The sequence below is a fragment of the Mercenaria mercenaria genome, unplaced genomic scaffold, assembly GCF_021730395.1.
Source record: "Mercenaria mercenaria strain notata unplaced genomic scaffold, MADL_Memer_1 contig_2968, whole genome shotgun sequence".
NCBI classification, from domain to species: Eukaryota; Metazoa; Mollusca; class Bivalvia; order Venerida; family Veneridae; genus Mercenaria; species Mercenaria mercenaria.
Window position 1 is genome coordinate 35,759 of NW_026461064.1, and position 17,228 is coordinate 52,986.

A 17,228-nucleotide genomic window follows, 5' to 3' on the forward strand; every position below is an offset into this window, starting at 1 on the left:
ACCGAGGATCATTTTGGTTGTTTTTCATTGTTCCTTTTCCAGGTTAGGGAACTCTCTGGGCAGTGTACACTTAAAGATATGGCCGAGGATCACTGTTGTTTGTATCATTGTTCCTTTCCAGGTTAGGGAAAACTCTCTACGCAGTGTACACTTAAAGGATGTAGGGCCGAGGATCACTGTTGTTTGTATTCATTGTTCCTTTTCAGGTTAGGGAACTCTAGGGCAGTGTACACTTAAAGGATGTATGACCGAGGATCACTGTTGTTTGTATTCATTGTTCCTTTTCAGGTGTAGGCAACTCTCTAGGCAGTGTAACTTAAAGGAGGTATGACCGAGGATCACTGTTGTTTGTATTCATTGTTCCTTTCCAGGTTAGGCAACTCTCTAGGCAGTGTAAAATTAAAGGATGTATGGCCGAGGATCACTGTTGTTTGTATTCATTTTTCCTTTTCCCAGGTTAGGCAACTCTCTAGGCGGGTGTACACTTAAAGGATGTAGGCCGAGGTCACTGTTTTTTTGATTCATTGTTCCTTTCCAGGTTAGGCAACTCTCTAGGCAGTGTACATTAAAGGATGTATGACCGAGGATCACTGTTGGTTGTATTCATGGTTCCTTTCCAGGTTAGGCAACTCTCTGGGCAGTGTACACTTAAAGGATGTTATGACCGAGGATCATGTTGTTTGTATTCATTGTTCCTTTCCCGGTTAGGGAACTCTCTAGGCAGTGTACACTTAAAGGATTTATGGCCGAGGATCCCCTGTTTTTTGTATTCTTTGTTCCTTTCAGGTTAGGGAACTCTCTAGGCAGTTGTACTTTTTAAAGGATGTATGGCCAGGATCACTGTTGTTTGTATTCTTTGTTCCTTTTCAGGTTAGGGAACTCTCTAGGCAGTGTACACTTAAAGGATGTATGGCCGAGGATCACTGTTGTTTGTATTCATTTTTCCTTTTCAGGTTAGGGAACTCTCTAGGCAGTGTACATTTAAAAGGATGTATGACCGAGGATCACTTTTGTTTGTATTCATTGTTCCTTTCCAGGTTAGGGAACTCTCTGGGCAGTGTACACTTAAAGGATGTATGGCCGAGGATCACGTTGTTTGTATTCTTGTTCCTTTCCAGGTTAGGGAACTCTCTAGGCAGTGTACACTTAAGGATGTATGACAAAGATCATGTTGTTTGTATTCACTTTTTCCTTTCCAGGTTAGGGAACTCTCTAGGCAGTGTACATGACATGGAAGTCATCCATTGACTGGAATTCTGGGTTTTTTTGGTTTCAGTGTCCAAGTTCACGTTAATGTGATTGATAACTGAAGTCCATTTAAATTTCTGTTTTAGCTCACCTGTCGCATAGTGACAAGGTGAACTTTTGTGATCACCCTTCGTCAGTCATCAGTCCATGCATCCTCAACAATTTCTTGTCTGCCGATAGAGGTTTCATTTATGATTTTATTCTAACTAAACTTGCACACAACTTGTTCACCATAAGATCTCGGTTCTTTTTTTGAACTGGCCAGATCCCCTTATGTATTCCAGAGTTCTGGCCCCTGAAAGGGCCAAAATTAGCTATTTTGACCTTGTCTTCACAATAGCAGCTTTATTTATGATTTGATTTTACCCTACTTGCACACAACTTGTATCACCATAAGATCTTTCTGAACTGGCCAGATTCTGTTATTGGCTCCAGAGTTATGGCCCCTAAAAGGCCGGAATTAGCTATTTTTAAAATTGTCTGCACAAAAGCAGCTTCATGGTTTTATTTAACCAAAATTTCACACAACTTGTATCACCATAAGTCTTGGTTCCTTTCTTGAACTGGCCAGTTCCCATTATGGGTTCCAGAGTTATGGCCCTGAAAGGGCCAAAATTAGCTACATGTATTTTGACCTTGTCTACACAATAGCAGCTTTATTTATGATTTTATTGTAATAACCAAACTTGCCCACAGTTGGGATCACACACCAAAAATCTTGGTTCTTTCTTGAATTTGGGCCCGATTTTCCCCCATGGGTTCCAGTTATGGCCCCTATAGGTCCAATATTTGCTATTTTGGCTTTGCAGCCATATAGAGACTTCCATTTATGGTTTGATTTGATACAAACTTCCAAAATTTTCTTTAACAAAATAAATCTTGGATTCCATGACGAATCTGTTAGATCCATGATAGGTTTTCCCGAGTTATTTTAGGGCTGATTACCTCCCCCGATTGTAATCAAAATGGATTTATATCAGTAAGACTTATAGGACTTATTTGAAATTTCATTATTGTCATTAGTTGGACTGAGGCAATCAGGGTAGACAATATGAATGATTTTATGTCAAATTACCTCCCTTTATTTCAAATAAAATAGGGATATCTCTGTAACTAAGGGAAAATACTGATTTTGAAATTTCATTTATGTCAAAAAAAGATGGACTTGGACAATCAGTGGAGATAAATATTGACTGAATTTTTGAAAAATTACCTCCCTTTATTTTTTATAAAATGAATACATCTTAGCAGCTTCTAATAAATTGGTTTTTAAACGTTATTTTTGTCTTCTTGATATGAATACTTTACTAATATTTGTTTTATAGACATGTACTCTTGTATCTTCTACATGCATATACCAGTGTTGATTACCTCCCTGATTTTAATAAAATGGATTTATCTCGGAAAATTTATAGAACTATTTTGAAATTTCATTATTGTCTTTAGTTTGGGCAGAGGCAAACATGTAGATAGCTATGAATGATTTTATGTCAAAATTTCCTTCTTTGTTTCAAATTAAAATGGGTGTTCTCAGAAGGACTCGGGACAATCGGGTTAGATAACTTTTGACTGAATTTATGACAAATGACCTCCCTTTATAAACGAATATATATCTTCAGGATCTAATGAGATTTGGTTTTTTAAAAGTAATTTAAGTTTCTAGGGTTTAAGGGAAAAGTCATGTTAGTACAAAAATGCGCATTTGAGCCTAGGACCCTCAAACTTGGTATGGAAATTGGCCCTGACTAGGTCAAAAGGGACTGTTACAAGAAATGTTCATCCTGATGTATTTAAAGTGGGATGCCTATTGCTCTATGTGAAAATTTGATCATATCATTTTGAGCAATGGTACTCAGGTGAGCGATACAGGGCCTCATGGCCCTCTTGTTAAATTTTTGTGCTGAATATTATAATTTTCCCAGATTACACATATACGGACTAGCACTATGACTTCGACGATATACTCACCAACACCCCAGTGGGCATGGTCAAGAAAGGGTTAAAAACTGTATATATGTTCTTAATTTTATATGTTTTTGGTGTTTACTGTTTGAATGATAATGTTCCACTGACTAAATATTTCCTGGACATCTAACAATTCTGAATTTCTTACGTCTAAAAAAATATTAAAATGTATCTTTAGTCCAAGTCCTAATTTAGCTATCGTTAATTACAAAAACGAATTACAGAAGCATGAAAGATGGGACAGTATTTAGTATAATGTATAATAAAAACATTCTGGTAACGGCAATACTGTGTTACAGATCTCTCAAAGATACAAGGGTTTGTTCCCTTTAAAACAGTTTGTATGCTTTATAGATGTTTTCTTTTCTTTTTTTTTTTTTTTTTTTTTTTTTTTTTTTCGCAAAAAAAAAATATATATAGTGAATCTAGATATATTTACTACAGGCGACCCAATCCCATTGTTTTGCAACATTTTGCAAAAATTTGTGTAGTTATATTCACGTTGAAAATGGCCAATTATCTGTACCACGCTGATTGCCAATACTTTTTAAAAGAAAGAGAAAATGATCAATTTGACCAAGGGCGATGCAAGTCTCCATTTTGTTCATTCTACGAACGTACCATAATTTTCGAATCATTTAATTTCTTACTTTCCCGATATATAAAGAATTACTTAATAAAATCAAATAAAATCTACACATGTAATAGTATAAATTGTAATCAACCGTTAAAAAAAAAAGAAACAAAACAAAGAAATAAACACAAGTTATATACTGTATTTTTGTGACTTAAAAAATGGACGTGGTTGTAAAAAAAACTAACAAGGTCATTATCAGAATTTTAACCTGGGGTCGCAAACATTTGATAACATATAACTATATGTCACTCAGAAAGCGAATTATCAGATTTACATGTCAATTCTAAAATAATGTTTTATTTATGGCATTTTGTGACTTGAAAGACAAAAAGAGATTAGAAACTACATATTAATTATTGTTTTGGTAAAAAAGACTTTTTAATTTCTTATGAAAAAATTCTTCTTTTACATAGTTGTAACCAAAAGTGAATGTCAATTATGCTTGTTTAATTTTTTATGGAAAACCTCTGAAATTGAAATAAACATCAAAGGTGGGTAATACCCGGGGCAAAAGATATCGACATCGCAATGCCGGTCACCCGTTGCCAATTTCCATATAACACGGGGGGGGAACTGTTACACGAGACTCGGTTGTGGAGGATATCTGTTAAAAGATTTAGGATGCTACTGTTACAGTATTCCGGATAACGTTACAGCATTCGCATGATAATAATAGCTGTCGGTGTGTTTTGTTTGCCAAAGATGTGGTAAAGATTTATCTCTTTTCCAAAAATAAAAATTGTTTTCTAGATCAGTGATTGCACGTCTGTTGAGGCCATGGCTTAACCTGCGAAACATGTCAATCAAGCGTTTTATGACAAAATTCGAAATTTTGATAGAAAAAATATCTAAAGAAATTGATTAAAAGATATTCCAACCGTATTTCCTGCAAATTTGCATTGATTAAACCCTCTTCAGGGATGGACTTTATAATACGAGGTAGAAAAATTACTGTTGGTCTAATATTCGTGGTTTTATAGAATGTTGCAGTTTTAGCAGGATATGTTACAGTTGTTGGGTGCTTTTCTGAATGTGGGTTTCAGATTTAGGATGATACTTTTTCCTTCTTCAGGATTCTGTTGTTTAGATGTAATACGCTAAACAAATTTATTTTGTCATTTTAGGCAGTCAGACATGTACTAGGGTGGCGTTGCTGTAAAACGTTTAAAACACAGGAAAAAAAAACTGAACATTCCCCCTAACGGGGGGGAAAAAGATGTCGGTTGTGTTATGTCAAGAATCACATATAATGAACAGTTGATGATACAAGTTTGCGAGAAGTCTCCCCTCCCTTTTTCCCTGCAAATTGACCGATCGTTTGAACAATCTCTAAATACATCGGTTGTTAATTTTTTTTCATAACCTCAAAATAAATCGCCAAAGATATCGAATAATATTCTAAGTGTTTCTTTATTTATATTCACATACATTAATTACTTTCGTTCAAATCTAAAAAGAGAGTGAGTTTCTGTATTTATAAGGTAACTCCTAATTTTTGAACAACCCGAACTTAATGTGCTCGTGCTCGCGTTTACGCAAAGCCTACAGTCCTGAGACATGCCTTCTAATGGCGCACAGTCCTGAAAAGCCCTTGACACCGTCATACACACAAAGACAAAGACAAAGACGCATATATTTTTAGATAAAAATCCTGAAACATTATACATTTTAACTATGAATTGCGTATAAAATCCTCTGTTAAATGATATAGGCTCCTAATTGTGACCAAACAGATTCAATGCTTCAGATTAGCCTATTTGACTGTGCATGCTTGCCAAATCTTCATTGCGCAGATGCATATCTGCTTGTAGGCAGCTACGCGCTGCATGTTTAACAAAAAAAGAATCTTTTGTTATTTGAAATAAAGTTTTTTTTGTAAATGTGCGAGTTGTCGTAAGAAAAGCCAATTAATTTCTTAAGTTATCCATACCGATTCCGAGTGGGTATTTTCTTTTAAGCATATTAGTAATTGAAATCGTTGATAAAGACACGCATTGTGTTTTTCAATTATTTTAATTTTTCACTGCAAGCGCTTTCAATTGTACACATATCTTCAGGCAGTTTACATTTTGAAATAATACAATGACGTAACGTCATAACAAAAATTACAGGAAACGTCGTAAACAGACGTTGCGGCAAACTTCAAGAAAAATGTAGAATACACACAAGAATACCCTGTGTACATGCACACAAAACTAGAAACAGATATATTGTACCATTTAAAAAAGGGAGTTAATAACTGTTCTTAAACATACTTATGCTCGATATATCAGTTAAGAAATAATATCAAGATGATTACTTAAAAAGTAATAATAGCTTAAAAATCAATTATGGATACTGTAAAAAGAAAGAATTGCTCAAATTACCCTCTCGTTCTTTATGACAAAAGTGGTATATAGCCAACTATAGAAATAGCATCAAAAATTAAAGGGAGGTAATAAAATTTAAAGCTGAAACTGTATTACAGGAAGGAAAATAGATAAAAAATTTAAAAACAAAGCAATATAGTACGTTAAATGTACACAGTTGATAATATTAATTTTTAAACAATTATGACCAGTAGTATTTCACGTGTAAAGATAGATGAGCAAGCATATATAAAGAGGAGATTCTAGTTACACTGCATTTATACAATAAAATTTTCGGAGTTTATCATGCTCGCGGGGCCCTAACATCTATTGACAAACGCTGTTAATAAGTTCTGGTTTTAAAATATTTATAAAATGTACTTCCTCATCATCTCTGGAACTGTCACTGTTAGTCAGATTTTTGTAAAGAGGGAATATTTTAAACTTCCCACCAGAGCATTCATGGATATGTTTATTTACTTTCAGAATACGTAGTTCATCATTATTAGTTTGTTGTCTATGTTATTCTAATTTTCTTGACGAAGACACTACAGTGACAGTTTCAGAGATTTGTATGGTGACCGGACGTTTATGCCTAATAAAATTCTTGGAATTCTGGCCTTGCTGTGGACGTTATTTTCATGACATCTTCAAAGAAGAGAGGGTACATTGAATTGCTCATTGACTATCAGTTCAGACCTGTATTTGTGGTTAGATTTGGTTTATAATCAATACTGTGAAATTTTCAATATTTGTCGGGATCTAATTTTCGTGAATTTTGTGGTTGAGTCAATCCACGAAATTTAATCGCAACGAACAAGTAAAATTTCCATTCCTTTTGTGTTCAAAAATTGAAATCCATGAATTAATATCCCGACGAAATTTCCTTTTTTACCAAAAAACGCTAAATGTCATGCCCACGAAATTAAATGATTTTACAGTAACTAGATTGCTTGATCTCATAATCGTCATACTTTGTGGAACGATTGACTGTGGCAAGTAAGTGACCCTGATTCTTTTGGAGATCACTGTATCAAAGGTCATTGGAAACTAAAGAATACAATTAAGTTAGCTAAATTCATAAAATGGCTGCCTGTATTTAGAAGAAGACATCTAGGCCTTACGTTATTGCTAGTCACTATGTCAAAGGTCACGGTGATAGTAAGTCCAGACTGAAAACGGTGCACGGATTAAAAACTGTAGAACACTTAAAAAGCAAACAGTCAATAAACTTCATAGTGTGATTGCCTACAGTGAGCTGATGTAAGTACAGAAAACTGGATTACAGTTCGTAAGGTATATATGGGGACTGTGGTCAGTAGATGTCCGTATATAGAGGACACATAGGTCAAAGGTCAAGGTCACAGTGACCTCGAGATTTAGAATGGTTTCCACCCGCTACCTTCAAACTTAGATTTTTGCCTATGGTACATGATCTCTGTTTTTTGGAGCAATAAGGTCCACACAAGGTTATGGTAAACTCGAGACTGAGAACGGGACAGATATAGTAGAGACACGTGTTTTTCGAACAGTCCATGATCCCTCCAGGAATAAATAGAGGATATTTGTTTGTTTCAGTGAAATATCAATTTTTATTATATACCTATATAAATTCTGTAAAAAAATCGGCTTGAATTTTACAATTAAATATGAACAGACAGGCAAAAAATCCGTATTGTACCTTTTAAATTCCGTATTGTATGCTGCCGGAATATTTTCATTAATATGCATGACCCGACACATTTCTATAAATAGCGCACATAAAAACTTCACTAAGTTTCATTTAATATCGCAAAACATTGAAGATTTCGTTCAAGAACTAAACAAGGATCAAAATGGTAAAGGTATATAATTTAAGGGTCATTATAACAGTAGCTGGATCTGGGACTTTGTATTCGGCTCTCGTGGATTTTGCAAGGTCGGATCACACTCGGCGCTTCCGCGCCTCGTGAGATCCGATCTGGCAAAATCCACTCGAGCCGAATACTGCATCCCAGACCAAGCTACTGTTATAATAACCCTATTTTATTTCACAAGTGAGCATCAAAAACTGATATTTTCACGAGTGGCATAGCCACGAGTGAAAATGACTTTTTGGTGCTCACGAGTGAAATAAAATTGATATTTCAACTGAAACAAACAAATTTTCTTTTTATTTCATGTGTAAAACTCTACTTTTGTTGCGTAATTTATAAAATGTCGAAAATCGCGGGAAAGGTCAGCAGAAAGCATAACACAAATGACGTCATTTTAATGACGTCAACGTCATTATGGTCCCCGGTATTCATAACGCTCGGTATACAATTTGACTTCATTCGCGACGGAGGACCGGAACTAGTTCGGCAAAAACAGTGAAAAATAAAAATGATAATCTACTATTTCAAAACTGTGGATTATCACTTTTATTTCACTGAGAAAACTCTATAATTCACTTGAAAACATAAAATAATGTGTGCATATACAAATATTACTTAATTCGGAAAGTCAACAGCTGCGTCCGAAGTCGATTGTCGGACTACTGAGTGGAAAAGAGTTGAATGAGAGGATCACGTTTTGACGACGTCGAAGACCTGCCAGTGGTTCGGGAGTGTGTCCGGAGAATACCAACAAAAAACCTCAACAGCTGCTTTTAATCTTGAGTTCATAGGCACGAGAAGTGGAGTACTGTGGGAGGGGGGGGGGGGATACTTTGAGAAAATTTGACATTACATGTGTCTTGTGTCCGACATTACGACACAGACCTGTAGCAATTATTTTTACATTTAGTCGCTCCGCTCACGTTTTAACTGGTAATAATAATAAGCGTGTTATTTTTGATTTTGTAATTTGCTTTTAAGAATGAGTAAAATGTATATTGACCTATATAAAATTGTGTAAAAATATTGAAAATTAAGAATGTTGCGGCACTGGTCCCGAAACCTTCCGAACACCCTTCGTATATATATGATCCTTCAAACACTAGAAGGAAATGTCATATAAATGTTATCATCATTCCTATTTTGTAAGAAAATGATACCTCTTCCACTTCATGAGAACAAAATCCATAACTGTCGCGTGCTTTTAAAGGAGAGCGGTGGTCTAGTGGATAAAGTATCGGCCGCTCAATCCAGGGGTTGTGGGTTCGAGCCCCACTAGGGTAATGACCATGACTTCCCATATGACACCAGTGCTGGTTTTTCCAGGAAGAGGACTCGAGAGTGGTTAAAATAAGCTTTAAACTTTCATCACAAAGGAGCTTAAACAAATTAATATATCAAGAATATTCTAAGACAACCAGATTTATTTTCCTGTAATACAGAAGAGTTACGAAACTGTACGTTATCTTGCGACAAAACCACAATTAATACGACATGACGTCAAATGTCATATTGGTTCGCTGGAAAAGAAAACCACACAAAACCAGGCAAATATTCGGTACCTTTCGTCAGTGATTTAGGTATTAATTTTTGATTGGAAACGAAATGATATTTGCCAAATAAATGATATAATTATTTTGTTTTCAAATGCATGTATTTTTTATAACAAACTGGCTATGACCTCATGCTATAATTCCTTCGCATCTGAACTCCTGGCAAAGAGTTCAGTCCGCGGTATATCACTTTTTGGGGATAAATTATTTCTTAAATTAACGTTTTGATAACGCAACTTATAAAATTGATCTTAAAGTCTCATTGTGCCATTTTTTTTTAAATATATGGCTGCCGCTTTTTCTCTTCTAAGCATAAAATACATTTAAATTAAATATTTTGTGAAATCCTATCTATGATAATTCATTTCTTTAATAAATGTCAAAGGTTTCAATATTTCTGATTATACCTAAATGTTTTATTAAGTCTATTGCTTTTTTATTACTTCCCTTTATTGCTCTAAATACAACAGTTCATGTGTAGTTCATGTACAATATTATAAGTAGTCATTTTCTAACCACGTTAGTACGCATAACATCTGTTTAGAAACTTTCTCATTTTTTAAATAAATGGTTAAAGCATTATGGGCCTTTAAACTTTGATATAATCTTTCTGTAATCACTCTGTACATAGGAAGTTCTTTGTGGAAGTAAAGGACGCACCTAATCAAATTATGAGTAAGCTGAAAATGAAATATGTAACATAAAATCTCAAAACAGTTTCATTGTCATGATAATTATAGTTAATAACTTACAGGGTGGATACCGTATGATTGTGCAGATTGTCTTTAAGTATATGATAGCATGTTTCCACCTCTACAGCAAGGTATGCCAATATTACAGAGTAAATGTTGGAAGTTTTTCGAATAATTTCTCTTTTGCTTTGATGTCCGGTATATGTAAAATAACCTCATCCAACCGTGGTGTTCATTGCTGGCAGCCTGCATCAGTTGTTTAAGCCAGGTACCGGTATGTCATCATTAGCAAACTTTGCATTCCATTTCAAATGTTAACATTTTTAGAGCTGAGACGTGTCCCAGACACCATCCAGGCATGACCTATGTAGTTGTTTAACTTGCAAACTGTTCAAAACTCCTCCGGTATTTTAGCTATGTCTGTAAAAAGCTAATATAAACAATTAGATGTGCCTTTACATAAAATGGCTACATGTCATTGATTTTCTGGATTCTCAAAAGAGGTAACCCAATGTAATTCAGGGCCGTAGGAAGTAGGAACGGTGCGGTGGGGGGTAATAATTTGATCGATTATTGTAATTAACTTAGCAAGGTTTTGACAGCGAGTTTATTTTAGCTGATTTTCATAATGTGTACCCCACCCCACCAAAGCTGAAATGCTTCCTACGGTCCTGTAATTTCCCGTCATTATTTTACCTGCTTAGTACGAAATCTCCATGTAACAAGACAATCGTTTCTAGGGGAGATAATTCCCTGTGATTTAATACATTTTAGTTGTAGGTATTGCTTCCCCGTAATTGAATATATAGTCCTGCGCACAATTTACTCTTGATACCACTTACAAACACGCTAGTCCTAATATAAATTAAATAAAGTTTCAAAATGTACAGTTTCGCTGATTTTAAATCATAATTAGGCATTTAAGAGGACTCAAAACGGCAGTATTTCGACATTTTGGCCCCCTTAATTGTGACGTTCGTGACGTCATCACTGATGACACATTGTTGCCAAGACTACGCAAAAATAGTTTAGAAACATAGTGCTACAGTTGGACCAAGTTTCATCAAAATCGGATGGAATGCCGTATTTGACAAATAAGGTATCGACACACCTTAATCTGCTGAAAGTCTGAGGGTTTTGCTAAAATGTTGCAGATAACTGAAAATGAAAATGAACCTGCAAGTGGTAAGGATGTCTTTGACAATACACTCGTTTGGCATCGACTCCTAGAAGTCTGCGAATGTTCCTGAAAATGTTGCAGACCAGTACAAATGAATATCAACCTGTTAACGTTGCCTATGGGAAAATGCATTAGTTTAGCACACCTCCTGAAGGTCATTGTGTGTTCCTCTATGTATCACAGACAGGTGCAAATAAACTGGAGCCTACAGGTGATTTCAGCAGGAGAAGGAACTAATTGGACAATACCTCCTTAAAGTCTGCGAGTGTTTCTGCAAGTGCAAATGGATTTCAACCTTTGGGTAATGGATACAGGATGAAGAACCCGTTTTGTATCGCCTCGTTAAATAAAAAGTAAAAACAATAAAGTAACTTCAGCTCATCTTCACCCCAAAAAAACATGAACTTTCCTTTGACAATAATAACTGAGAATTCATCAGGAATAGTAGTAACATTGTTGAGAAAAACAAGTCCATACACATGACAGACGTATATTCGGAAAACACATTCTATTAAATAACATTTAAGGGTAATGGCTACATGCATTGATACATTTCACATCAAGTGCGAGAGCGAGTAACTTCTCAATGTAAACAAAGGAAACATATCCCCAACACCTACCCCGCGTGATGGCCGGTCAGAAGCAATTGTGTAGCTATGTAGTTTTATATGTTGACTACAGGCAACTATGTAGCTATGTAATTTTATATGTTGACTGCAGGCAATTGTGTAGCTATGTAATTTTATATGTTGACTGCAGGCAATTGTGTAGCTATGTAATTTTATATGTTGACAACAGGCAATTGTGTAGCTATGTAATTTTGTATGTTGACTGCAGGCAATTGTGTAGCTATGTAATTTTATATGTTGACAACAGGCAATTGTGTAGCTATGTAAGTCTATATGTTGACTTCAGGCAATTTTATATGTTGACAACAGGCAATTGTGTAGCTATGTAATTTTATATGTTGACTACAGGCAATTGTGTAGCTATGTAATTTTATATGTTGACAACAGGCAATCATCCTATGAAGTAACACGACTGTAGGACGAAGCGTTCTTTTGTAAGTAAGTGGAAATCGTTTCCATTCGAAAGGTTTCTTTGACCTTTGACTCATTGACCCCGAAAACAAAAAGGTCCCGTACTGACGACAGGCATTATACTTGCATAACATTCAATCCATAGTGATTGTAAGACGTATGAAGGCACATATATCACAAACATTATCCTGTACATTATTCATATTATTTTTGTCTCAGCAGCTTATGTGTTTCCATGTACATGTATGTATACCACGACACACAATAATTCCTAATACTGGAAGCCATGCTTTCTTCCATTGTTCATTTTTGTATAGCGGCGCATGTCAGACAGGAAGGCGTTAACACGACAGCGATATTTTACGATGGTGATGACACGACAGTACAACAACATGATGATGATGGAGCGAAAGCACGAAGACGAAGACGCGAAGTAATAGCGAATGTTTGTCATCGTGCTGTCGTATCATCACAACATCACAGCCGTGTGATCGTAGCATCGTGTCTTCGTGATCGTACCTTCGCGTCTTCGTCATCGTAGTATCGCGTCTTCGTCATCGTACCTTCGCGTCTTTGTCATCGTAGCATCGTGTCTTCGTGATCGACACCGTACAAACCTGTACATCTTCGTAGTGTACTATGGGATATGATTATACATATATTTAGTGATAGAGTTCAAGCGTGTGGTGCACTAGAAAAATGTGTGCTACCTTTAAGGCTGATCACTACCAAATAGAATGTAAGCCTCCGCAGGTCTAGTCACAAGTAGTCCAAATATAAATAGTACTAATCTTTTTTCCTTTGCTAGTGCATTTTCTCGACAGCAACGTGCTTACTTTTACCCTACCGCGTTTCAGTATGTATCACTTTGCATTGTAATGAAATCGGCATGTTCCTATCGCATGCTAGATAAAAATGGCGGCGTAAGAATTTAATGTCACGAAAAGAGAAATTGAAAGAAGCGAAAAGTAGTAAATTCAGCGGTTGTATTTAACGAACTGTAGTTTTCTATATAAAAGTTAACACCCCCTTTTCTTTTGTTTTTCTAAAGTAGCGATCTAGTTCTTTATGGGAATATAAGTCTCTGAAAATCGATATGCTAGAAATGTCGAAACACCGTTATGAAGTGAGGGATTTATATGAAATAAAGAACAGCTGGATTTAGTGGTGTTCAGCCTATAAGGGCAATACATGTTATTTTCTGAAAGCCCTCGAAAATGAATGGAAATGCCATTTATCTATTCTTTATGATGTAAAACGTAATAACTGGCTGAAAACGCTTAAATTTCTTGTGTTTTTGGAATTTAGATCGAATTTTCGACCAGGTGGCACTATTTTGGTCCGTTTTAGGACCTAGCAAACGTCTTTTCCTCGCATTTTAGGACTTCATTTGTCTAAATAATATGAAATATCATGTTTCTGAATGAAAATGACAAACATCGTAACGATTAAATGGATGTAAATGTAAATTCTACGAATAAGGTAAAATTAATTGAAAGATTGCTTGCAACAGGGCTAAATTTGCATATTTTTGGGGATGGGGGTGACCTGTAATGAATTGTCATTTCTCTACATTTTCTCAATATTTTGCACCAAAACAAAGCAGAATCATTGTGAAATAGGTGTACCTTGAGAATGAATGCAAATTCATGGAAAAATCAGACAAAATTTTCTCTTATAAGGGGCAATACATGTTATTTTCTGAAAGCCCTCGAAAATGAATGGAAATGCCATTTATCTATTCTTTATGATGTAAAACGGTAATAACTGGCTGAAAAACGCTTAAATTCTTGTGTTTTGGAATTAGATCGAATTTTCGACCAGGTGGCACTATTTTGGTCCGTTTTAGGACCTAGCAAACGTCTTTTCTCGCATTTTAGGACTTCATTGTCTAAATAATATTGAAATTATCATGTTTCTGAATGAAAATGACAAACATCGTAACGATTAAATGGATGGTAAATGTAAATTCTACGAATAAGGTAAAATTAATTGAAAATTGCTTGCACAGGGCTAAATTTGCATATTTTTGGGATGGGGGTGACCTGTAATGAATTGTCATTTCTCTACATTTCTCAATATTTTGCACCAAAACAAAGCAGAATCATTGTGAAATAGGTGTACCTTGAGAATGAATGCAAATTCATGAAAAATCAGACAAAAATTTCTCTTATAAGGGGCAATACATGTTATTTTCTGAAAGCCCTCGAAAATGAATGGAAATGCCATTTATCTATTCTTTATGATGTAAAACGGTAATAACTGGCTGAAAACGCTTAAATTTCTTGTGTTTTTGGAATTTAGATCGAATTTTCGACCAGGTGGCACTATTTTGGTCCGTTTTAGGACCTAGCAAACGTCTTTTCTCGCATTTTAGGACTTCATTTGTCTAAATAATATTGAAATTATCATGTTTCTGAATGAAAATGACAAACATCGTAACGATTAAATGGATGGTAAATGTAAATTCTACGAATAAGGTAAAATTAATTGAAAGATTGCTTGCACAGGGCTAAATTTTGCATATTTTTGGGGATGGGGGTGACCTGTAATGATTGTCATTTCTCTACATTTTCTCATATTTTTGCACCAAAACAAAGCAGAATCATTGTGAAATAGGTGTACCTTGAGAATGAATGCAAATTCATGGAAAAATCAGACAAAAATTTTCTCTTATAAGGGGCAATACATGTTATTTCTGAAAGCCTCGAAAATGAATGGAAATGCCATTTATCTATTCTTTATGATGTAAAACGGTAATAACTGGCTGAAAACGCTTAAATTTCTTGTGTTTTTGGAATTTAGATCGAATTTTCGACCAGGTGGCACTATTTTGGTCCGTTTTAGGACCTAGCAAACGTCTTTTCTCGCATTTTAGGACTTCATTTGTCTAAATAATATTGAAATTATCATGTTTCTGAATGAAAATGACAAACATCGTAACGATTAAATGGATGGTAAATGTAAATTCTACGAATAAGGTAAAATTAATTGAAAGATTGCTTGCACAGGGCTAAATTTTGCATATTTTTGGGGATGGGGGTGACCTGTAATGAATGTCATTTCTCTACATTTTCCTCAATATTTTGCCACCAAAACAAAGCAGAATCATTGTGAAATAGGTGTACCTTGAGAATGAATGCAAATTCATGGAAAAATCAGACAAAAATTTTCTCTTATAGGGGCAATACATGTTATTTTCTGAAAGCCCTCGAAAATGAATGGAAATGCCATTTATCTATTCTTTAGTGTAAAACGGTAATAACTGGCTGAAAACGCTTAAATTTTCTGTGTTTTTGGAATTTAAGATCGAATTTCGACCAGGTGGCACTATTTTGGTCCGTTTTAGGACCTAGCAAACGTCTTTTCATTCTCGCATTTTAGGACTTCATTTGTCTAAATAATATTGAAATTATCATGTTTCTGAATGAAAATGACAAACATCGTAACGATTAAATGGATGGTAAATGTAAATTCTACGAATAAGGTAAAATTAATTGAAAGATTGCTTGCACAGGGCTAAATTTTGCATATTTTTGGGGATGGGGGTGACCTGTAATGAATTGTCATTCTCTACATTTTCTCAATATTTTGCACCAAAACAAAGCAGAATCATTGTGAAATAGGTGTACCTTGAGAATGAATGCAAATTCATGGAAAAATCAGACAAAAATTTTCTCTTATAGGCTGATCACTACCAAATAGAATGTAAGCCTCCGCAGGTCTAGTCACAAGTAGTCCAAATATAAATAGTACTAATCTTTTTTCCTTTGCTAGTGCATTTTCTCGACAGCAACGTGCTTACTTTTACCCTACCGCGTTTCAGTATGTATCACTTTGCATTGTAATGAAATCGGCATGTTCCTATCGCATGCTAGATAAAAATGGCGGCGTAAGATTTAATGTCACGAAAAGAGAAATTGAAAGAAGCGAAAAGTAGTAAATTCAGCGGGTTGTATTTAACGAACTGTAGTTTTCTCTTATATAAAAGTTAACACCCCCCCCCCTTTTCTTTTTGTTTTTCTAAAGTAGCGATCTAGTTCTTTATGGGAATATAAGTCTCTGAAAATCTGATATGCTAGAAAATGTCGAAACACCGTTATGAAGTGAGTGGATTTTATATGAAATAAAGAACAGCTGGATTTAGTGGTGTTCAGCCTTAAGTATTTGTCTCGCCATTTCTGTATCATTTCTATCGACGTTGTCATTAAAATGTCACTGAAGTCATCATAAAATTATAAAATTAAGAAATATTATAACACGACCATACTTGTTTTCCCAAGACACGAAGATGGCGGAAATTGTGACGTTCTTATAATACAGGATAGAACAGAACAGAACAGAACACGAAACTTGTACTGTTGTTTGAGTATACAATGCAAGAGATACATTCAATTTAACATGACATGGTGATATAAGCATGTACGAAGTCTAATAACATGTATAGTATGATCATGGTTGCTGTTTTGCATATCATTTCAAAAGGTGATTAGATTACAGAATATACATAAAAAAAAAAAAAGACTGGGGAAATGTTACTACAATTATCCCGCAATCACACTATGTCAGTCCATAACGGATACCTCGTAGCGCAATTTACCGTGCCCATACCTCGAAGCGTAGGCAAGGACCTCGCAGCTAAAAACAAGCCAGTTTCAAGAACTGCAGAGGTATAAGTAAAAGTACGCTGTTGTTTCAGAATAAATGTT